This window comes from Rhipicephalus microplus, chromosome X (genome assembly GCF_043290135.1).
Source record: "Rhipicephalus microplus isolate Deutch F79 chromosome X, USDA_Rmic, whole genome shotgun sequence".
In the NCBI taxonomy this organism is placed as follows: Eukaryota; Metazoa; Arthropoda; class Arachnida; order Ixodida; family Ixodidae; genus Rhipicephalus; species Rhipicephalus microplus.
Window position 1 is genome coordinate 217,836,604 of NC_134710.1, and position 25,253 is coordinate 217,861,856.

Sequence of the window (25,253 nt, forward strand, 5' to 3'; positions counted from 1 at the left end):
TCCAAAAATGCCAATGCATGATTCACAACTTCATGGCCACAACAGCACTAAGCAGAAGAAAAGCTGCCGCTTACATACAAATAAGCTTCATGCCGTTCCAAGTCGGTGGCCATGTATTCATGTTTGTTCGGGTTCAAAATATGCCACATATGTCAATTTAAAATGTAAGAACACTGCACTTGCGGAATAGGAACCTGACCACTTCTGTGTTGAATGAAAGAAAGACGTATTTTTTTAATCATTGCGGGTATTAAGGTAGACAGTGGCTTCCTCGGTAACTTTGTTTATTTATGTTTTTTCAGCAACCGCAAAAATAAATTTCATTTGCAATTGCTTATCTTTATGAAAATACTCGTCCGAGTGTCGAGTGTCAACTCCATGGCTTCAAGAACAATGGCCAACAGACTAGTTCACCAGCAGGGGTTTTCTTTTTAAAAAAGTATGTACTGTTCAAAGGAACGTTTACAAGCTTACCCAAATGCGAGAGCCAGATTATAGCAAGAGCAAGCTCTCGCAAGAGATGATCGGTGTGACGGTATGTGAATGTCCAAAATGTTATGTCTGGTGGCCCATTTTACTAGATCTAGGCCCTGCCACAGGCAGACGTTGAGATTTTCAGCATACGGTGCATTTCCTTCCTCTACCTCTTCTGCTCGATTCGTTTGATGTTGGTAGTGGTAACTAGAAGCACATCTATGTGCTTTATCCAACGAAACAATCACACCAGTCACCAGTGGAAGGCCACAAAATGCTGGGGCTTGTCCCCGCTGGGGTTAGGTAATTATTAAAATGCTGGGGCTTCTCCCTACTGGCGTTAGTAATTATTAACGAATAAAGTCAACTAACCCTTTTAAATTCCCCCCGGCATGCTCATATCAATAAAAAAGTTACGCAATTGCTTCACCTGCTTGATTCTTCTTTCTGTAAAGATTCAACGGAACAGAACATGGTTGAACATGACGCATGCAAGATCTGTCTGTGCTTACGAAACACGAGATCTTTACATTGGTATAAACAACGGAGCACGCTGAAGCTTAAGTTGTCGCTAAGGTTAACCATTCTCATTGGTATGGCTCTCCTGCTGTATACACGCTCACACAGGAAAATTGTCAAAGTTCGCTCTTGAACAATAGGACCTGAGCAAGCTAGATATATTACGTGGACTTTCCTATAGAGATATTCATCTTTTTTCTCATATACGACTTAATCAGGAGTTTTTGAATCATTTATTAGTTTTCGAATCTTTTGAAGCACCTAATAGCGTGGGTCTGTCCATCCTCCATCGTTGTCGTACGTAGCCACCAGGATGCGAGATTGCGGTACTTGGAGTGTTCACTAGATGGACGCACGGACGGATGCACGGACTGATGTACAGACAGACTATCAGACGGACGAACTGATGGATGTACGCGCGGAGCGGGTATGTGCCGCAGGGGATGGGAGATTGCGGAGGTTGGAGTGTTCACTAAATGAACGCACAGACGGACGGACAGAGAGATTAGAAGATGGACGGAGAGATGGACGTACGTGCGGACGTACAGACGAATGGACGCACGGACAGGCGGACGGACGCATGAATGAATGAACAGATAGTCGCGTGGACGGACGGAAGCACGGACGGGCTGATGGACGCTTCGCCTCTATGGATATGCAGCGATTTTTTCTTATTGCCTTTCATCAGTTCATTCGTCTATCTTTTAAGTCAAATGCCTCAACTGTAGTCGGTGTATATGTATGTTTCCAATTCGAAAAATGTGTGCTTCGAATAGGAAAATAATTAGGGCAGCACGCGTACTAAGTTACGAAAGGCTGGGTGGCATCAGCGTATCTATCTATCTATCTATCTATCTATCTATCTATCTATCTATCTATCTATCTATCTATCTATCTATCTATCTATCTATCTATCTATCTATCTATCTATCTATCTATCTATCTATCTATCTATCTATCTATCTATCTATCTATCTATCTATCTATCTATCTATCTATCTATCTATCTATCTATCTATCTATCTATCTATCTATCTATCTATCTATCTATCTATCTATCTATCTATCATGTAAATCCCTTGAATGGTTGACGTCATTTTCAGCCAACCGCAGCATTTTCGGGGCATGCTCCTTTGTTGGTGCGTGGTATGCTTGATATTTATCATCATCATCGCCATACTGATCACCTTTGTGCCACCATCACTGTTTCCATGGTTATGGGGATTAGTAAATGCATACAGGAACGTAGCCGTATTGCGACGAATAATTCCTGGAAAAGTGTATAACTCTTGGTCACTCAGCAGCATTAGTCATTTAGCTTTACTTTACCAATTTCCATGAGCCATTCGAACGTGTTACCTCAATGACTACTAGACCTATATTTTCTAATAAGCAGCCAATTGTGGCGGCGAATTCATCACCACGTACCTGACTCCAGTGACAGTATACATGACTCCATGGGAACCATCCCTTTGATCGTCGTTGGGTGCGATGTGCGCACCGTTTCCATGCATGGTAATGGCGATTCTCTCGACGAAGAAGCGTGAGAAGTGTTCTCCTGACGCGGACAAACAAGAAACAAATAAAAAAGGGCAGCGAGCGTCTCGCATATAGAGTTGCGTCTGCCGTTGGGCAATTAAGAAGCTCGCATTTGTATAGGACGTATATCTGCTATTATTTCCTTTTGTTGTTGGCAAGCCGTGGTGCACTGTGGGCTTCTGAGTGCGCCAGACAGGATCACATTCTGTTTGGTTGGCGCGTGAATTTCCTGTCAGTCTGGTGCATTTCCGTAACAATAGAAAACATGGATGGCGGTCGTGGCGTCTCCAAGCTACAACCATCGTCTGCCACCGGAGCGGTGTCGAACCGTCATGGGAACAGTGCACAGCATCCGCCTTCTGAGCTCTAATCTCATGCTCCCACGCCACAGTGTTGCCATCCGTATGGTGATTACCCTACTTGTGTGGTAATTTAGGGATTTTTTGGCGTGGTTAGCGTAGTAAGGCGGTAATGCAATTTTCTTAGAAGGCGTAGGGTAGTTTCCATATTTTGCTCATTGTCGATCAGGTAAAAATGTAGATGATCCGCGTGACATTTTTGAGTGTTACTGCTTTAAAGAGATCAAGAGTTTTCATTTAATAAAACTGGAACTGTCTGCATTAACATCACAAGCATAGACAAAAGAGACAAAAGATAAAAATGCCGCCATATCCACGAAGCGAATGATGATGAGTGGGCGAAGCTCCGGAGGTAAACCTGGTAAACCATGAATCCTCCGTACATTTTGCCCACTCGATTTTATTGCAACGCTACCCCTAGCGTACGTCGCCGCACTATATCGAACGATGACACGCGCCATATGTGGCATCATTCTTATTTTATAACACCTCGCATCTTTCATAATCAACTACACGTACCGCCGTCTAGTTTATAACATCTTGCATCTTTTGGACGGACGGACGGACGGACGGACGGATGAATGGACTGACGGACGGACGGACGGACGGACGGACGGTTGGATGGATGGATGGACGGATGGATGGATGGATGGATGGATGGACGGACGGATGGACGGATGGATATGGCTGTACCCTTTAGATCGGGCGGTGGCTAGCGTAATACTTAGAACTGAACGAGAGGTGGCTACATACAGGGGACGCACAGCCCACGCCTTAAGGAGCTTCGCTCCTAATAACAAAAGAGACAAAAGATAATATGCCATACTACCCTGTGCTACTATTGTTTTTTTTTCATGCATGTTTTTTTTTTCTCCGTCGCGTCTCACTGGTTCGTTATGTTTTCCGATGACAGTTGGTTTCACTTATTAAGGCAAAAACCTTCGTTGTTTTATCAAGCACAAAAAGTCATCATCGGGTTCCACGCAAGTGATGCGAAAATCACCATGATACAGCGACCTCGTGATGTCATCGTGACGTCACAGGCCTCGAAAATATGAGACACCGCGATGGCATCATAGTAACTTAACTGGGACATCACAACGAGGTACTAAATGACGACGTCATCGTACGAACTCGTCACACCCGAGCGGAACTTGGAGGCATGTGCGGTGCAGAAAGTCTGCACTATGAAAGCCCTTTGCGGACGCACGTTTTGGGTCAAGCAAAAGTGAAGAGTTCTCGAATAGGATCTGCGGCGCTTCGGATACTCACCGAATTCTTGTTCATGTCAATTCAGTGGGTGCCAGAAGGTTTTCTGGCGCAAAGCTTTTGAGGCAGGCTTTGGGGCTCCCGCTAAATTGGAGAATTAGCGTCCCCAACCCAAGACCCAAATGCGGTTCAAGTTTTGAGCATGCCCAATGGCTTTTGAAGTTATTTCTTTAGGGCGCCTATTCGGACACTCCCTATTTTTCACGCTGTGCGCTTATAACTGAGGTGAATAACCCACGCCATATTGCTTATCTGTATACAAACCAACCCGCCGTCGTAGCTTAACAGGTAACGCTGCGGAGCTCGAGCCCGTGGTTTCGTTACTTGGTCACACCGGATGCATTCCGACACCAAGCGTAAAAGGCCGCCTACAGCCTCCCACGGAGGGAACTCGGGTAAGTGCGTCGCAGAGTGTGTGTGTGGGGGGGAGGGGAGGGGGTATCCCGTGAATGTTGCAATTGGGCATTGTTTGCGAATGCTTAAATCTTATCAACTTCGTCTTTATTATTTTTATTTATTGAATGAAGGGGAAGCCTTGATTTATATGTGGGGTTTAACGTCCCGAAACCACTATATGATTATGAGAGACGCCGTAGTGGAGGGCTCCGGAAATTTAGACCACCTGGGGTTCTTTAACGTGCACCCAAATCTGAGCACACGGGCCTACAATATTTCCGCCTCCATCGGAAATTCAGCCGCCACAGCCGGGATTTGATCCCGCGACCTGCGGGTCAGCAGCCGAGTACCTTAGCCGAAGGGGAAGCCTTGCCTTCATGAGCGGTGGAACACTGATGTTGGTTTGTGCTCCACTACTGGGTGACGGTACTGTTGCTTCCGTCGCATCTACCCGAGTCAAGCAAAGCGTCAAGTCATCGAAAGCCAAGTAAAGACGTCCTTGAGTGAAATCCAAACGCGAGCTCCACCGCTGATATAACACACCGCCCGCGTTCGAAGCAGAGGCGTATGGGGAAGAGGTCCGCACCCTCACTGCGCATTCTCGGCCAGCTAAACACCCGGTGGTGTCTTATCCTGCAACGGCTCCTGCATCGACAGTTTTGCAGGTGTCTTCCTTGGCCGGCACGAGACGCAAGCATGCGCAGCAGGAGGACTCCACACCGAAGTGCGACATCGTGGGACTAAGAAATGCTACACATTTTAAAAATTGATATGGAGTCCTCCTATTTATGCCAGTATCAAAATTATTACACCGTAGTTTTGACACCTAACAACCCAAAGTTACATTGGTGTACGAACCCTTAGTCAAGTTAACTGAGCTGTGGCGAGGGGCATACACAAGTCAAAAACTGGTGATCTGACGTTGGTCAGTCGCAGAATAAGAAAATTAATTAGCTGAAGCTTTTTATTCGAAAATGCAGCCGCTGTGGTCGAACACATGGGCCCAATTCAGGTCTTTAGAACGGAAAGTAAACAGGCGAACTTTTCTATTCGTAACGTAAAAACTACTACACAAAGAGTATCAAATTCTGCTGTTAGATAATATGATGGCGAAATCTTTCTCTACATTCCCTCCTTCCTTTACATTCAGGGGAAACGTATTCGTGACCCTTTATGATCCACGAACAAGCCCCGTGCTGCGTCCCTACTTGGCGAAATTTCTTTCTGGCTTCAAGTTATCGTGTTGAAACATACAACAACGCGTTCCTTCTGTGCGTGCAGACAGAGCGCGCCGCTCATCAACGCCAGCTGCTGGCTGCTTTTAGCGCCTCCTTCGAGGCTCGCCGCCGCTGCCCGTTTGAGATAGCCACGCCAGCTCGGCCCCTACGGTGACTCCACAGGGCTCCATTCATTCCGCCTTGGCCGGCATTCTTCAGCTGGCAGCGCAATGGCTTTCTTCTCCGGACTGTCTTCCTCTATCGCGCACTGGGACGACTTGCTAGCGAGTGGGCACCGTTCGAGACTCCATCAGCCAACTCGCGGTCAGGATCGTCATTGCCACCCTAAGGGCGGTGCACGCGCACGTGAGTGGATGCCGCAGGCCCGCAGAAGTTGACGTGTCACCTCGTCATTGTGTCCTTCATTCGTATTCATTTCACTTTTGTTGCGGTCGTTCTTCGTGCATCTTGGTAGGAAGCGCAGCAACCATTACACAGAACTACACAACACAAGCGCTTGTGTTCTATGTAATAGTTGCTGCGCTTCCTACCAAGATGAAGATGGATTCATACGAACTGGTCCCGATACAATTGTTTATCGTGTCCTTCTTGCGTCGCTGTGCTTATCTTTACATCTCTCTCTCTGTCTCTTTATATATATATATATATATATATATATATATATATATATATATATATATATATATATATTGGTACAAAGGTCCTTCGAAGAATGCGACGTCAAGCGTGCACACTAGGCGGTCGTCGCAGTCGCATGGCTCGGTATACGTGCCTTCGCGCCTTTTTTCCTCCCCCTCCTTTTTTTAATGTCTTTCACTGGCATCCGTGACGGCGGCAGGCATCGTTTCATCCGGGGTGCTCAAGCCAGCACGGGGCTAAGATTAACGACCGGCGGCATATTGCGCGCGCAGAAAAGAGCGCGAGCGAACCCCTGGTGTTGCTTCCCTTTCCGCTTGCTTTCCCTTTTTCCACAGGCTCCCACTGCACGGAACCCATGCTACCCTTTCCGTCACAGGCACCCGAGGCACCAGCGCGTTATTGGCCCACCGCTTTCGTCCAGCGTGCACCAGGCTGGACGTAGAAACGCAACGTCTGTTCTTTTTTTTCGCATTTTTAGTTCTCTACGTTTCATTTAAACTTTCTTTTTTTGTCCCCGTTGCACTGGCCTTTCCTCAGAGATATTCACAGTTCGCGCCATTTTTTTTTCTTTTAGCTTAATGTCTTCTCACACGCACGCCACATATATATCCACTCTGCCCATATTGTTTCCTTATTGCGCTGCAAAAGCTATCAAACCATCGTTTGAGCGTTCCACGTCTTTAATTTATGAAATCCTCTCCTCGCGGGCTTTTCCTTTCGGCTCCGTTATTGCTTCTTCATGAGGGGCGCCCTTCGCGGGGCCTTCGCTCACTCCTCGCCTCGTTTGCTTAATCTGCCTTTTCGCACGTCCTTGGAGTGGCTCCCACCCGCTGTCCTCGTTTGGCCTATACGAGTCGTACGGCGAACCACACACCGCATTGAACTTCGCCGCCACTACTCTGTTTCCATGTACAACCTCCTGCTCACACGGTGATCTGAAACGGGCCACCAACGACGAATACGGAAGACGCATTATATAGGCGCATTTTGTTTCTCCGTCCTTGACTCAAGGGACATTCTTTATTGGCGTAAGAACCAACTGTAGACACAGAAAATGCAGTAACCTGTGCTCAATGTAGCTTGTTTCGCTTAATTTCATATATATGGCATTATTTAAGCCACCCGAAGATAGGTTACCCATAATATAGCCTCTAGCTGTGAGCTGGAGATAGAGATTAGACATTGGGGAGAGTAAGTCATTTCTATAGGAGCTGCAGTAGTTCGAACATGACATTGCTTCCAGCATTGTACGGCATCCTGTAATCATACCGCTCTCCACATGTGCACTTGCATTATTTACGACCCGCGTTGCTTCACGAATGCCCGACGCTCGTGATCTACCAACCTACAACCGCTTGTCGGCCAATACGTGTGCCGTTCCGACCAACCTCGAAGCCTTGCAAACCACTCGAAAAGCGTGATTTCGCCCTCTCAGTCCTGTTGTAGTTTCCATATTAAGCTATTACGAGGTCGACGAGGATACCGTGGTGTCGCACGGGCGGGCTGCGTAGAAAGCGAAACTATGCACAGAGACGCTTGTAATGACACGCGTGCTGTTTTTGCATTGTCGCCTCCCCTCCCCACCGTATCCGGCATGAAGGCGAGAGCTCCAAACCCTGTGCAACAAGAGACAGATAAAGTACTCTTCAAGGAAAAAATGTGGACCTTGAAGGTTGAAGGAATGTTCTTTTCGCTGGCTGTATTCGCAATGCCCATTGACTGTCACGTGGCCAAGATTAATTCAGGAGCGTCCTCTCAAGGATGCTCAGTCTCCCTTGTTTGGTTGTGCTAGATTCAGCGTTAACGCGTTATGAAGAAACGAACACTACGACTTTGCATACTTCCTGCATCAATGAACAAACCAAGCCCTATGCGTCCGATTTGTTCTTGCGAGACGTGAAGTTTTCGTTAAAATACGTGGCAACTCACGGTTTCAATGATAGCCCACAGCGTACACATATTTGCTTCATTAGGTGTTCTGTAGCCAAGTAGGTTACCTAAATGTTATCGTCTGCACTTTTAATTTAAAACTCACATAGTTTTATTTGCACATATATAGCATTCGTCAGTGCTTTTGTAGGGCGTGATTCCCACAACAATGTACGCGAAAAGTCGTGTGTGCTTGCGATTCGCTATTATATAACTGAGCATTCTTAAATTGGCCAGCGCTGCACTTCTTGTTTTTGCACGTTTGTTGATAAGTGGCACCATACTGCAAGGGACTTGCTTGCTGACCGGTCTGAAGGCCAAATGTTCTTCGCGCCCAAATAAACGTGGTGACGTTGAGTGGTTGCAGTCATTCGGCAGAGGAAATTCTTCAGATTTCTTTCCGCAGTGATGTTTAAAGAAACCATCTTGGCGACGAGGATTTTTCACTGGACGGCTGCGAAATCACCGGTATTGGCAGCGATGATGAACGATCAGCGGCCAACTCACAAGGAGCGAGTTGGAACTTCAGGTCCCGTTATGCGTTATTATTGTTTCATACTCGCAAGTTACTCTGATTGCATTTAATATCAGCGATGTCAAAATAGAAGCATATTTTCTTGTACATTGTATGTAGCGCAATTATTGTGGATATTATGGGGTGGAGCATGCTGCCAACACACTCGAGCTTACCCCAAAAGCGAAATGGTTTGAGCGATAAAACCTGCAGTTATGGCAACAGCACACGCCTCTCTAACTTCAGTAATTCACTGGTACCTTCCGAGCGATGTTTTTGTTCGACTAATTTTAACATCACCAAATTGTTCGACGTTGCGAAAAACATACGCGTGCATACCTTTCAATATTAATGATTTGATATTGCTGATCAAACCTCCAACATCCGAGTCCAGTAATCGCGCGCGTCTGCAGGCTGAGCATGGTTGTGACACAAGCGCTACTGAATGAGTTCTTTAACGCGTGCGTTCCGTTTAGGAAGCGACTTCGTGTTCCTAACAGCGCAGGTAGTGACGACAGAGTAAAAACTTTTCAAAACATCCCAACATTGAACATTCGGTCCCGTGCAGCAGCGATGGCGCGACTCGCTAGCGGGCTGCTACGCTGGCAAGTCCGTCAAGCAGGCCTGTACCTCGGAGGGCTGTTCAGTTCATACGCAATTCCACTTCATTCAGTTTTCTGAAGCAAGCACGGGGTCCCCCGAAGTGTCGTGCATGCTCGGTAACGCAGATGAAATAATATAAGCTTTCATGCCACGGCAAATAATCAGGTGGCGAGCTTTGATAGTTTCAGAAAGTATCTTGCTCTCTCTGTACCTCAATGCATCATATGGAAACGAATTAATTTTTTTCTGTCCGTCGCTAGATAGTTTTAGAAAAAAGATTTCTCGTGAAACACTAGTAATTAGTTATACTAATGCTCAATACACTGTAGACAACTAAAACTGGCATGATTCTAATCGATGGTGAGATCTGCTCCTTTGAAGGCCTTCCATACATACGTCGAGAAGTACTTTGGTTTGGGCTAGCTGGTTCATAGCACTCATTTTGAAAGGGTAGCGCGACGAAACAAGGAAAGAAAGACAGAGAGGCAAAGAAAGAGCACTCTTTGCCTCTCTGTATTTCTTTCCTCGTGTCGTTGCGCTGCCCTTTCAAATTGAGTGAATAACGTCGCTTCAATAGTGGCGTGAGCCAAAACGGATGTCTCGTGAATGACTGCTGTGCTCAGTCATGGCACTTCCTTTAGGAGTTAAAAATAGAGGAGCTGTACACGATGTAATGGAGAGTCTGAGTTTATTAATTGTCCGGAAAATTGCGACAACATTTCGAGGCAAGATAGTTGCTCTGAACGGCTTTGAAAGCAGTCTTATTCATAATTACAAATGCCTGCCCGATTTTTTTCCAGCATGAACAAAAATTGCTGAAAGTTGATATATATATATATATATATATATATATATATATATATATATATATATATATATATATATATATATATATATATATATATATATATATTATCACCGCCTTCATTCATTCATTTTTTTTCATTTTCTTATCTTCATCTGTTTCTCTATTTCTATCTTTCCCCCTTAACTTCTTAATCCTCACTTGACTCCTCCTTTTTCTAACCCCGCGTGGCGGCTGCATTTATGATGGAGCCGGAAATGTTGTAGGCCCGTGTGCTCAGATTTAGATGCACGTTAAAGAACCCCAGGTTCTCTCTTCCCATACTCACCCTCACTTCTCTTTCCCTCGTTGAACTATACTATGCCAGGTTTTGCTATGCTTTACCCTCCCTCCTTCTGCCTTCTCCCATAATTGCTCCTTACTCACTTTCCTTTTCCACTCCCTCGCTATGCATGACTATGCTGCGCCAGGAGCTGCGTGACAGATACCCACTCTCTGTGGGGCACAAAATATACTGTATCATGTTTCACACTCTCTCCTCCTCCTTTCCTTACTCTTCCCCCTCAAATCACCCACCCTCGCCCCCCACTTTTCTTTCTTACTCCTTGCTAACTATACTATGCATGGCTATGGTGCGCTAGGGACTGCTTGGATATTCTGTGGGGCATGTCCACCGTGTTCTTTGTCTAGACAACGGCCTTACTCTGAGCTTAAACAGCTTTAAGGAACGAAACCTGGGTGTAGCTTTCACTGGTGGCGCAAGCCTAAATGCACAGCGGGGCTGATCGGATTCTAATTAGTCCTGGCCATACGAACCAAGTTATATGAAGATAGTTCAAGTGACACCAAGTTATACGAAGTAAGGTAAAGTAATGTTAAGTTTCAGAGTTTAAGTCGAGTCCAGCACAGTTGCCTCCCACAGTTACGGCTGTGCTACGTCGGGGACTTCTTTAAACGAGTCGAGTCGAACAGTCTCACTTGGCAACGTGCCGCGATTGCCGGTAAGCGGCTTCCACGTGGGCAGAGCGAAACCTCTTCGGTGTCCCCGTATTTGCGTTCGCCGCCACGCGTCCGCTTTATGCAAGGCAAAGGAGCGCATGCGCAGTTGGCAATGACGTCACGTGTGGCGCGACCACGTGGTTGCGCGCTCTGTCCAGGCTGGCGCGCTGGCGCACAGCTGTGAAACCACTTGCCAGACAACGGTATGTGACGGCATCGTGGCGTGGAGCTTATATGTTCGCGTTGAATACATTGCGGCCTGCTTGAACAGCGTCGCCGGTGAAAACATTTTCATATAACCAAAAAAAGACCGGAATTTAGGCACATTAATGTCATCTGTAGACCACTTTTTTACTCATAATTGGTTTGGTTTGGTTTGGTTCGCTTTTATTCAAGGCAAGGTTGAACAAGATTGCCTTGGGGGACACGACTAAAGGCTAAGTAAAAGCCTGACTAGGTCGTGCCACCCTGGCAGCAAAGCAGAAACACACCGCAAGCACAGCACCCAGAAAATTATAACATCGCGTGTTATCTTGCACGGGCACCATAATCAAACAGGAACCGTCAGAACTGTGAACAAAAGAACAGAAATACAAACAGTCGTCACTCGAGTGGGGGCAAACACAAACAAATTCATACCCTCTATCAAATAAATTAACAAGAAACATCTTGGCTAGGAAATCGAGTTGCTCTACAAGACAAATTAGAGTATAGTAAACTACAGGCAAGGAACAATAATGAACAAGGTGCAACAAATACAAAAACATCATTAACTACAAATTTCAACAATCAAGAAAAGCATCGCTTTCATCCACTAAGAATTCTTTTGTTATTTTTTTAAATGATCTAGCAGAAATTCCATCTTCCAGTAAATGTACTATAGTTGGGTGTTTGTTTAGAATGTTTGGAATTTGTGACGCTAATTGTTGGTCACCGTAGTTCGTGCGTGATCTGTATTTGTATATTAGGCTCTTTCTCAGCTCGTATGGTATTTGTTTCACATAATATGTGTCCAATAATAGTGATGTATTTAGTTTACACTGGTGTAATATCTCTATACATAGCTCATGTCTGTATAACAGTTTTATAGGTACGCAAAAGCGAACCACGTTTTTGCGTATGTTCATACGCAAAATCGTGGGGCTCTGAGAGCGCTAATAGCTCCAGACACAAAAAGAAATTATAAAAACAGCACTAAAAGTCTTATAGCTCAGTTCATGCTCACACATAAAGTGGCTTGGTGTTGAAGTGAGGAGCCGCCATGCTGATCGGATGGAAAGGCGGTTCTGGTAATAAAAAATAACGAAATAAAACCAAGGCGATAGAAAGGGAACGTTTGCGCTGGAGAACATAGTGGTGTTAAAATAAATCCGGATTTCCACGTTACGGCACCAACCCAAGACTGAATACGTAGTGACGTAGATAAGGGCATGGTTGTCAAACGGAGACACATAAAACAAAGACACAGGACTAGCGCGGCGTCTGGTCACTCAACATTTCATATTTCCGTTACTGTAAGAGGATTCGTTTCTTTCACTTTCTTTTTCTCTTTTTCTTGCTTTTTATATAGCTATTTTTCTTTTTTTTCTTTTTACATTTCAGCAATAAGTGGGCAAAAAATGGTTTAGTTATCATCAATAGGGCTACAATACGTTTTCTTGGCTAATCCCCCAGACTGGGTATGTGCCATAGTCGACAGGCCACCAACAAACAAACAATTCCCTGATGCAATGAAAAAGTTCCCATTCACCCGATTCAACGTCCACGAGGATTGGAACGTCTGAACACGATAAAAGCGAGACTTTACATGCGCCAATATTTTACCCGATGCTTACTAGAGAGCCAATAATATGGTTGCAGGTCGCTGAACTGGACACTAGATTCGCCATTCTGTTGAGACGAATAGGATAACAACTGCGGTAATGGTTATTACGTGAGCACGTAGGTCGATATACACTAGGTCTATGACACAGTGCATGACAGCCTCTTTCCGATAGAGAGCGGGGACCTAGGAAGTCGATGCGGGCAAAAATATCGCTTTGAAAATCTGGCGTAATGGCGTTCAACTCGTTCAAGATTGTTTCTTCGTGTCGAGAAGATAAGGCGCCGTAAATAGACACGCACTGCCATTTGTTCAAAGTCACACTGTTTTTTGGGAGTACCGACGGATATGTTCACAGCTCAGTGACGAGAGCTGTGCCACAGGCGCGCCAGCAAGCGCTTCGCTAATTGCATGCTGCACGCGATCGCACAGTCGAAGAGCGCCGGGACACCGTGCCCTTCTTGACAGCTCGACCGAGTGGTTAAAGGAGCGGCACAGAAGCGAAAAAGTGAATTCCTGCGAACAAAGCCCGAAAGCGCGCCTGCTGGTGGCGCGATATTACAAAGTTCCAGGCGGAATCAGATTATCCTTTTACCAGACGCACCTAACCGGCGGCGGCGTAGTGAGGAGGTTCGCGAATTGCCAGAAGGATATAACACGCGAGTGTGAGAAAATGCGAATACATTTAAGGAAGAAGAAAAAAAAAAGGATAAATACGGCACTGTCATGAACGGCCGCATATGACGATGTACAAATACATGCGTTCCCGGGAACTAGAACGTGAAATGAAGGAAGAAGTGATATTGGCAGAGAAATAATAATAATAATAAAAAAGAAAACTCTTATGAAAAAATATTTCTTTTCCTTCATTCTGTGCCTGCGGGGAGAAGAAAACAAACGGGTAAAACAATATTGATGACTAGAAAACGCTTCTTGGGGGGGCGAAACCGCAGAAGCAAGAAGAGGGGAAATGAGAGGAGCGGAGAGAAAGGCGCTGCGTGCGAGCCGGCTAGATTGGAAGGAGCATGGGCAGCGACCGGGAGCGCGCGTGGGTTGGCGTTCAAGCCCAGCTGTCGAAAACAGTGGGGCAGGCACGCCCCGAGGGCAAAATGGGGACGCCGAACACCAGGCCGCGGAGCACGTCAGCAGCACGCACGGGCCGCCGCGGAGTCGGTGCAGCGGATGAGGCACAGCAACCTGCCCACCGTCCGGCTCCTCGTGCCTGCATCTCGGCGTTTCTCCTGAAACGGGAAGAGTTCGCACGCGCGACGAGGAAAGCATTCGCTTTAGGAACCTTCCTTCGTTACGTACCCACGCACTTGTACAACGTCGCGAGTTATGAAATTCGTTCTATGGACGCACTTGCAACCGCCGACCATCCGCGTGGCTACGTTGACGCCTGGGTCCCTCAGTGGTTCATATTTCTCAGATTTATTGCCAATCTACGTTACTGGTGATGATAATGATGATAACTTTGATGATAGCTGCCCTATCCACTCAGCGTGACTGGCCCAAAATTGGGTGGACAGAGATATAAAATTAAAAGAAAATGCCTAGCTATGATGTCCATGAAGAAATCACACGGTATAGCCATTTCGCTGAAACAATAAATGACGAGCCGAAGACATTAGGATAAATTACGAGCAAATAAGGATAAGATAGTTGAAGTTAAAATGAAGAAAGTTTTAATTTGGAAATGCACTTTCCTACTGCAATATTTATTGTTGTCATTGTCATTGCTCAGGTTCCAGCTGCTGCTGCTGCTGTTTTTCAAGAAAAAACTGAAATGAAGGCCAGTTAGCATATACGGCGAACAAAATCTCGCTGGTAATTAAGCTCTATGCCCCAGAATAGGCTGGAAATAATACCAATTAAGCACAAACGATGTACACACTCTGTAATGATGACAGCTTTAATGTTCTGCGGAAACCACTATCAGAGAAATAAAAAAAAGTGCAAAAAAGATACAAGAACAGCACTCGCCCAAGAACTAGCCCCAAAGATCTTCCTTTAGGGTAAAACTAACGTCTCTAAATTTTCTTTTTTTAGAAAGAAAAAAAAAACTAGGAAGGCTAAAGCCACGTTTGACGCATCTACCAAAACCATGATTAAGTAGTTGTCACCAATAGTTATTTTTATTTCGAGGAGGGCAGCCTTATGCAATAGCGAAGTAATTATCCTCGCTGTGATTGAGTTGCTTGTTGCTTCGTGCAGCAAAGTTAAAATTAGTTATTACTTTAGTTCTCAAGTTGTACTGAACAGAGGCAAGGATAAAATGCTAGTGCTTCGTGAGCACGAATGCTGATGGGTCATGTATGGCGCCTTTATCAAAAGTTTCTGAGTGTGCTAGGGAGACGCAGAAGCTATATAAATTGCTCAGGGCGTGTTTCCGAAGGCACAGTGTGCCCCACGTTTCAGGCAAAGGGTGGCAAAGGCAACTTCAGGCAAAGGCAACTTCTCTGTCTAAGTGTTTCCAGGAAAGCCGAATTCCTAAATTTATCTTCGAAGCATCATGATTAATAACTTCAGAACGCTGAAAAATTTCAACAATGAAGCCATGGCACAATCTGACTGCATTATCGAAACCACTTAATTAAAAAAAAAAAAACTCGAGATGGCTCACAAGACATACTTTTTTTCACAGCCACAATCTCAGTGCATTGCTCTTTCACTGCAGGCGACTCGTCTCTTGATGAAGCAATACTATGTGCTTTGTGACACGTTGTTTGTATGTATCGTCACGCTCCGTTTTTGGGTGAGACGTGGCGCAACACACATGGCATCCTAACACGTACGCAAGAACAGCTATATCTGGTAAGACGACTACCCGAGGCTGGGTACGTGCCACATGTGATTGGCAGTTTGTATCCACCCAGGAACGGGGAGAAGAGAAATGGGTAGTCTTAACGCGTGAGCGTTTAAGAAAGAAGTGAAATTGGCTGCGTCGACCTGATGAATAAAAAAAAAGTGCATGAGTCCCAGCAGGAATCGAACCCAAGCATTGTGCGCGGCAGTCCAGTATTCTACTACAGAGCCACGCCAGGTCTCTCAACTGCTTAATAAATAGATCCTAATAAACGTGAAACGTTTTTTGTGGTTGCAGTGCTGACTATCTAATTTTATAAACCTTCCATATGTACTATTCTGATTCAGCCGTCACGTCGGGTTAACGTCAATTGTAGTTAAGTGCGATCTGCTGAAGTTGATTTACCGTATGCAGCCATGTTCATAGCTACCATCCTCGGTTGCCCCAAGATACAGAAGGAAAGGGACATTCTTTGGCAGATGACGTGAGACCGGTCGTCTCTTAGGGAAGCTCGTGCTGTCGTCAGAAGGCGGTGCTCCCGAGGCCGTAGTGATTCACAAGACTCTGTGACACGTAGTTCAGAAGTGACACAATGTCCTTTGCTTCCTATGCCATACGTGTCCGCGTCAATTACTGAGGACAGAACTACACCAGAGCATATGGACACTGATAATTGCCCGACCTTACCAAAGCTGCTGCCAGCGCCACAAGCACAGTCAAAGCCACAGCACAATCCACAGCGAATCGAACGGTCGCAGCAGACCGAGCCAACATTGACCGAGTCAATGACAGCGCTGGTTAACCACGCCATGCCTGAAAAAGACCAGGACATTCATGCGACGCTATACGATCTCTCATTGACACCACAATTGTGCTTATGAAAAAAAAAACACGTCAGCCCAAACAGCCCTGACACTGCTGGAGGTACTCAATCCAGTGTTTTCAGTGCTTCACTAGTCCCGACGGAGCGTTCATGACCCTCTCCAAGGCCGCAATCACCCTGTCGCATGTCGGAATGCTGAAGTGCTGTTGGTCACAAAACTTTACAGCCTCCGTGACTGACTGACTGTGCACCTTTGTGCATGGAGTGCTTTCCTTCTCTCCTCTCTTTTTAATCCCCATCCCCTATCTCCAGTACAGGGTAGCAAACTGAAAGCTCATCTGGTTAACCTCCTTGTTTCTTCTTCCATCCTCGGGAGTACCCGCGCTTCAGATAAGCTAACCGTTTTTGGTGTTCTAATAATACCCATGTTACTTTGGGGATCGTTACGTAACTGCAAACAACTGATTATACAAAACAAGTGCGGCTGTTTAACGTATGTTAGTTAGTGCATTTATAGATATATTTAACACCGCTTCGTAACGTTTCACTCAATAAAAAAATTACAGCACAGAAACCTTACATCCGCCAGCTTTGCATAACATCAATTCCCAAGGTACGTGGAGTCTGCATATTTTTTCTCAGTATGTGTTTACATTAGTCCAGAGAACTGATATTCACCATATTCTTTAGTTAACTCAATATTAATAACAGTTTAAGCGAGTATTTTGGATGTCCCTAAAATCCGTGGTGAAATATTCACAAGTGACCATCCGCAAGCTTTTCTATAACTGCCTAAATGTACTGGGTTGATGAAAAGGCCGAATTCATGTATCGTTACATGGTCAGTCTTCTTGTCATCTGCTTTGAATCCTTTCATGCCAGAAGCGAATGAGTTTTGGAAGGGGGTGGGGATTGAGTATTAAGTGAACCGTAACAGTGAATAGCGAATCAAGGTATCGAATATTTTTCTAACAGTCTGCGAATAATTGACAGCCTTCTGGCCATTGTTCTTACACAATATTTTCGCATGCTGGTATTCATAACATCAGACGTTTCCATCATTGCGTTGCACATTTTGTGAAGTGATTCAACAGAAAAATTTATGCCGGCAGTTACTGAACACAGATCTTTCGGAACATATATTCGCTAATGCATAGTCATATAGAAATCGAAAAGGCAGCTGTGGTGGCCAATTAACACCAGTTTATCTTTTCACGACTAGACTAGAAACGCATGCCGCCGGCAGGGATGTAAGAGTGAAAAAAATAAAAATGTTACTCTACTTCTTACGGTGAGCGCACGTCTGTCCACTATTGTGTCGAGTGCGTTGTAAGCAGACGTATTCAAATTTGTTTTAACTAGAATACACAGCTTTTGCTTCTCAAAATAGCAACAAGCTGTTCATACTGTCAAAACCATGTATAAACAATATTTTCTTGACAGTGACAGTCTTAAGCAATAAAAAAAAAACTGGCTCTAAGAGCAACGCAGCATGGTGTAATATTCATTGTGTATGAAACTAAGCTTACTGCCTTTTGGCAACGATTTCAAGTCCAATTATCTTGAGTCGGCAAAAGGTGCCATTAAAAAACAGTTTTTGTGTGGTGACTCTTTGATTCGACGACCGAATTGAATAGGACACTATTCTATATGTTAATAGAAAGTATGCTGCTAGGGGCGAAGCTTCTTATGGCATGGCTTGTGCATCCCCCGGTGTCGTAGTGCGTAACCTGAGGCACATGCCCGCATACGAGTGGCACATACTCACCCTCGGGCCCATATCAGCATGTCAACATGTTACGAAAAACATAGCACGGCGTCGTTATCACGCCCTTGGTGTCAAAAAAGCGTTGACAGCAGAAATGTGGTACATACTCTCGTGTAGTCCTTGGATTATCCGCTAGATGACAGTACTTTTATATGATGAATATATAATAAAAAGAAGCGAGATGGCAGTACTTGAAGTGTTCACTAGATTGACGGACGGACGGACGCATGAACGGACAGACAGACAAGCAGACGGACAGACACACGAACGCACGAACTGATGCACGGAGGCCCGAACAGACGTACGCATGGATGGGCGCACGTACGGATGGATAGGCGCACGGACGGACGCATGAACAGACGCACGAATTGGCGCACGTACGCATGAACTGACGCACGAACGGGCACACGTACGGATGGATGGACGCACGGTCGAAAGCACGGACGAATTGACGGACGCTTCGCCCCGCTCGTCATCATTCATATGCAGTGATTTTTTTGCACACCCCTAATGAACAAATAGCGACAAAGGTGCAGCGTTCCTTCGCCCTCACCCACGTCAGTTTTTCTTCTCTTTATCTTTCGGAGCGAAAGGCATGCCTGGATGCTGGCGTGCTGTGCGTGTGACTAAATGATGTTTAGTGAATCGCGAGTTCATCTGCAAATCACTCCGAATGCGTGTATAATTGTCCAAGGAACGCTGCCGCACCCGCGACGTGGTTAATATGCTACGAGTGGGCGCAATGGTCCGCGTAGCAGAACAGAGCTTGCTAAAGACGTTCGCAATCGGTTGCGCTGACGGAAGTTCAGCACTACAAGTAAACCTTATTTTACGGTCACCCAACACTCGTATTCCACGAGTTCACAACCCGGAAAGCAAAATAACAAATGCAGCAAGATCAGTCTATGTGACACTGACAAGCGCGCTGTAATAATCATCGTGCAGCATAATGGAAGCTTTGGTCATAATATAAATAAACACTGGAGTTTTTGATGCGGCGTGGGACTACTTCTTGTGTGTTAATTATTTAAAAATCCGCAAGAGGCACATAGACGACCCGCGACAGGGCATAACTGCACAATATCAATATAAACAGGGGAAACTTTCGGAAGTACGAGGGCATAAAGGCACTGTGTTATTGAAACAGAAACGCCGAAATAGATGACTAGGGGTGACGGAGGATGCTTGGCGCACTTGGGACATTCAGGTTAGCTATAGAGAGAACGAAAAGAAAACCACTAGGTTCATAGTCGCAGTTGACTACTAAATCGATATCACCAAAAAATTGCCAGGGTAATCTGCGCTGCCATATATAGGCAGACATGGTGTGCTGTAAGTGTTCTGTACAGGGCTTTTAGAAGTGTGAACTTCTCTTTTCGACAGAAGTATGCAATAGCCTCGCGGGTGCGGCACAGAAAGAGCACGACGTTCACAATGGATCGCAAAATCTGGTCGGATGTCGGAAACGTCACGTAAAGTTTAATCAAACACACGAACTTCTACAACCAATTCTTGAGACGGAACCGTTAGAGTGAAAAAAGGAAAAAGTCGGGAGTGTACGAAAAGACACTCTAGAGAACAACACTTGATAGCGTGGCATAGGGGTCAAACAACAGAAAGGGAAAAAGAAGAGGATGCAAAGAACAGATGCTGCTCGTATAGAGGAGAGCGGGGATCAAAGAGGACGCACTGCAGACTCGCCACGCGGAGAGCCACTTGACGCCCAGAGCAGTTGGGCCGCACGACAAATGGCCCCGGCCATCGATCACCGGGCTGCGCTAATCGCTGTCACGGGGATAGCGGCTAAACCGAATCAGACCATGATACCTCCCTTCGACGCCTTTCTTTCTATGCCGCTTATTTCACTTAAAGAAGCGCGCTAGAAATGCCACCGAATCGTCGACAGCCTATAGCCTCGCATCGTCAATAACCGAAAGCAACGGCAGCGCTCTCATTCGCTCTACATTTTCAACGACAAAAAAAAAAGCTTTGAAATAATAAGATCAAAGTTGGTCGGTCGATGTGTTCATTGGCTGCATCACGTCATTAGTTCCCTGATTACGAGCACAAGACACATCATTCTGGTCGCGTTCACTCGAATTAGCGCTCACTCGAAGATATATGAGTATGCTTGTGTGTGTGTTGCCCCGCCGCGGTGGTCTAGTGGCTAAGGTACTCGGCTGCTGACCCGCAGGTCGCGGGATCAAATCTCGGCTGCGGTGGCTGCATTTCCGATGGAGGCAGAAATGTTGTAGGCCCGTGTGCTCAGATTTGGGTGCACGTTAAGGAACCCCAGGTGGTCTAAATTTCCGGAGCCCTCCACTACGGCGTCTCATAATCATATGGTGGTTTTGGGACGTTAAACCCCAACACATCAATCAATCAATTGTGCGTGTGTTATTTTTGGCATTAACTAGCGCATAAAGACGCTGTTATTGCCTGCGCCGTCAACAGTAACTGATGACACTCACGAATAGGTACACTCGCCTTATGTACCAGCTTTATTTTCTCTAGGACTCGCGGTTATAGCATGGATATGTAATAAATGGACCCTTGGTGTGGTCGACATTTCGATGACGTAGCAGTTGATGACGAGCGAACACTGGCGATAAGTACCGACCGGTTGATATTAGGGCCATTCATTCTACCTGACCAGCAACCCTATATACAGACAGCTATTGCCTACAAGCAAAGCAAATTGTTTTTTGTTATGATATCACATTAAAAGTCTGGTGTCTTATGGAAATACTGAGCACACTGGGTGTGGGAGATGGAATAACTAATCTTCTAAAGGTTATCTATAAAAGTAACAAGGTGGTCATAAAATTGGAAGAACAGGTATCCGAACCTGCAGAGATGCAACGTGTGCTTCGACAGGGATGTCCTTTGTCACCTTCGTTATTTATGCTGTATCTTCAGGAACAGAAGCCAAATTAGAGGAGAGTCGACTCGACTTCAGCCTTTCTTTTGCCAAGCAAGGATAACACGTTGAACAGTCATTACCAGCATTGATCTATGCAGCTTATATAAGATTAATAACCGAGAACAAGGAAAATCTGCAGGGAATAATAGGCATGCGTGGTACTGTGGGAGATAGCTTAAATTTGAAGTTCAGAGGGGAAAATCGGCACTCATAATTTTTCGTGATAACGAAGGCCGGGAGCATAAGATACAGGAAGTCACGCTAGAAACAGTGGATGAATACAAATATTTGGGCGTATCGATGAATAATGGGGCTGATTACCTAAGGGAGCACAAAATATACGTAATGACCAAGAGTAACCGGAATGCAGCTGTAATGGAAAATAGGGCGCTGTGGAATTACAATAGGTATGACGTTGTGAGAGGGATTTGGAAAGGTGTCATGGTCCCGGGTCGGCAATGCGGTCTTGTGCAGAAATCAGAGGTTCAAGCAAGATTGGAAATTAAACAACGTGGCATAGGTAGACTTGCTTTTGGAACACGCGAAAATACCACAAATCACGGGGTACAGGGTGACGTGGGATGGACATCATTCGAGTGCAAGGAAGCTAGCAGCAAGATAGAATTTAAAGAGCGATTGAGAAAAATGAGAGAGGAGCGTTGGGCTAGGAAAGTTTTCAGCTACTGAAGAATGTTGATACTAAATGGAGGAAGCGAACTTGAAAATTGTCAAGGAAGTATTTAGACAACAGCATAATACCAAGCCAAAAGCAAACATCTGTTAGAAAGGAGGTGAAGGAAACGAAGAGAGACTTGTGGAAGATTTCAATGCTTCCGAAATCGTCACTGGAGACATACCGAACTTTCAAGCAGGAAAATGCAAAAGAAAATATCTACGATAATTCTCGAGGTAGTTTTCTGCTGTTCGTGGCCAGAATGGGAGTATTGCGGACCAACACGTACCGAGCCTAATACGAAGGCACAGACACGTTATGTAGTGCGTGTAGAAAGGAAGAGGAAACGGCTGAACATTTGATAATATTCTGTAAAGGGCTCCATCCTATAGTCTAAGATCATGGCATGGAATATTTCAAAGCATTGGGTCTTAGAGACAGTGAAAGCAAAATAGAATATAAACGGTTAGAAATAACCAGGAGGAGGCTAACTCATTGGTGGCTACAATCAAGGCCCGAGTGAAATTCAATCCCTCAACATAATACTTAACTTTACGGCTAGGTGGCGTGAGCCACCACCCGATCTAAAGGAAACAGCCTGATACACCCACCCATGCACAGGGAAGATACTTCAGAAGGATAATTTAGTCAATATCAAGGTTGACAGTCCGCTGGGGCCAGAAGAGCTGGCACCAAAACACGCACTGCTGACTCTAACGGCTATCGCCACCGCCCGGCACGGGCGCTGCTGCGCTCTATTCCAAAGTGCTACGGGCGGAAAAGATGCCCTCACTTCCTCGAGATTACATCAACATGGTGATCTGGCCTAGAGGTGGGCTCAATATCCCGAAACTGGGTGCAGCTACGGTGGCAGACGCAATACTCGTTCCCACTGGCATCAGACAGGAAGATTTGTGTCATGATACTCTATGCCCAAATCTGCAGCAAATTATTATAGTTGCTAGTACTCCCAAGCGCGAAAATACGGACCGATACGTCTGGATGAAGCAAATACAAGGCCTTAATAAAGTTAACACTCACTCCCTGACTCACTCACTCACTCACTCACTCATCTCGGGCAACGTGCATGAGCCAAATAAGTGCCTACGAGACGGCCCTGCACTCCACGCGAAAAGGGGTGACTCCCAACATCCCCCTTCAAGACGGCCCTGACGTCATCGATGTCAAGGCTGTCAACACCAAAGATCCACTCGCTTCAGCAGCCAAGAGAAACCGGCACGGTTATTGTCGCGTTCGAAGGGTATTGTGTACCGAACTTTGTCAGGTATGAACCGAGCCTCATGCAGTGCTCACTCAACCGCAAGCAAATCCACGTGTGTTATGGGTTCGGCCGTGTCGGTCATCGCGCTCACGTGTGCCCCACTCCCAATGACACTATTTGCCGAGGATATGGTGCCGGAAGCTTCGATAATCAGAATGTGTGAATTCCAAAGTGCAAATTATGTGGTGGCCAGCATCTCACGACTAGCAAAGACTGTGCTCAAAGGTTCAAGATCCCGTACATGTGCACCGTCATCACAGTGAGTGCGCCAGAATGACTGGCGTCGCGTCACCTTCTTCTCAACGTCACCCCGATACTGCGGACGAGTTACAGGCTTCGTCATCCACCACGGATGCTCAGCGCAAAGGACGCCCCCATTCCAGAGGCTACTTGGGAGGCCACTACAGAGCTACGCGCCGCGGTGCCTCCAGGGGATGTTCTGGCTCGCGCTCCAGGTCGACAGAACGGGCCCTGGAAGCTCCCCTTCTCAGCCTCGCTCCACCTCGAGGCCGGGGCACGACTTGTCGGGGCCGACCAGGACCCGCTCCCGCACGCCCACCACTTTTAAAAGCAATCGCCGGTTCTCTCCCGGGTCGACAAGGCCCGAGGCACGCGTAAATCTCCTACAGGTGACGACCCGAACCATGGTTTTTCCCACGCGAACAAGCTCAACGAGAGGCGATGAGCTAACAAGCAGTTGAGGAAAGAAAACGCGCAGCTTAACCAAGAAATGAGCAAGCTAGCTATGGAGATGGCGGAGATTAGAAAGCTCGCGTCTTCGCCTCCTTTGGCGCAGCCCGCCTCGGCCCCATTCACCATAGATAGGTCTGAGGCACCCCACACATCTAACGCAACCAAACGCCGAGCGGTTGAGAACACAAAGGAAGAAGAGATGGTAAACGTACTGTCGGAACTCAAGGACTCCTTCGCCAACTCATCATCATGAAGGGTACCTTAGCGAAAATTCAGGAAGCCATGGCGCACCTCAAAATAGAATTAAAAGCACTGAGTGAAGGCATGAGCAAATTAGAAGAGGTCGGTGCCAGGAGAGAGCCCTGTCCGACTCCTTTGGAGGTCGCAGCGCAATGCAACGTACTAGCGCTCCCGACTGAGTACGTGATCCTCTGGGCCGCTTTATCTGCTAAACCGTCCTCTCAGCCTAAACATGAATAGTGCGGACGAAAACTCCATCTGGCAATGGATCTGTGGTGGGTTTACTCACAAAAAGCCGCTTCTACAGCAATATTTACAAGCCCTCCAAGTTAAGGCCAAAATCATTGTTGTTCAGGAAGTTGCGTCTGGCACCCCCACAAACTTTAGGAGGTAGGGGAGTTTCCATCACATTCAGGTGGTAGGGGAGTTGCCACACTTGTCAGCAAAAGGTACAATTACCTCTCGCATGCCCTCGGTGCAGTTGCCGATGGCATCGAGTGCGTAATGACCGAAATTCTTATGAAATCACTCAGAAAGGGTCTCAGAATAGAACGTACTTTTTTATTCTCAACGTATACTGCAGTGCCAGTTATCGCAGGGCGAGAGCAGATCCTTTCTCAAGAGGGCCGTGAGCATGGCCGGCGGTTACCGCCTTATTATCATCAGAGATTTAAACACCCCACACAGCGTGTGGGGATACACTTATGATATACGCCCAAGGGACGCGAGCTATGGCAGACTTCGACAGAAGCCCACTTGACACTTGTCACTGACAAGGATTTCATCACCAGCAGAGCTAACTCCGCATGCCGGGACACTACCCTGGATGTCACTTTTGGCAAGAGTATGGCTGATATCAAGTGGGTCAACACGGCTCTGGACCTAGAAGGTGACCACTACGGCGTCGAGGTATCTTTCGCAATTGCCTGCTTTGGGATGA

General features: G+C 46.2%; 1 long non-coding RNA gene across 1 annotated transcript; it reads right to left on the minus strand.

Annotated features, from left to right (window-relative positions):
- Nucleotides 1-11,648: 11,648 nt before the first annotated feature.
- Nucleotides 11,649-13,688, minus strand: LOC142777092 (uncharacterized). The gene is made up of 2 exons (XR_012887923.1): nt 12,509-13,688; nt 11,649-11,853 (listed from the first exon to the last, which is right to left on the minus strand). It is a non-coding gene; the product is annotated as an uncharacterized LOC142777092 (long non-coding RNA).
- Between the last annotated feature and the right edge of the window lie 11,565 nt (nt 13,689-25,253).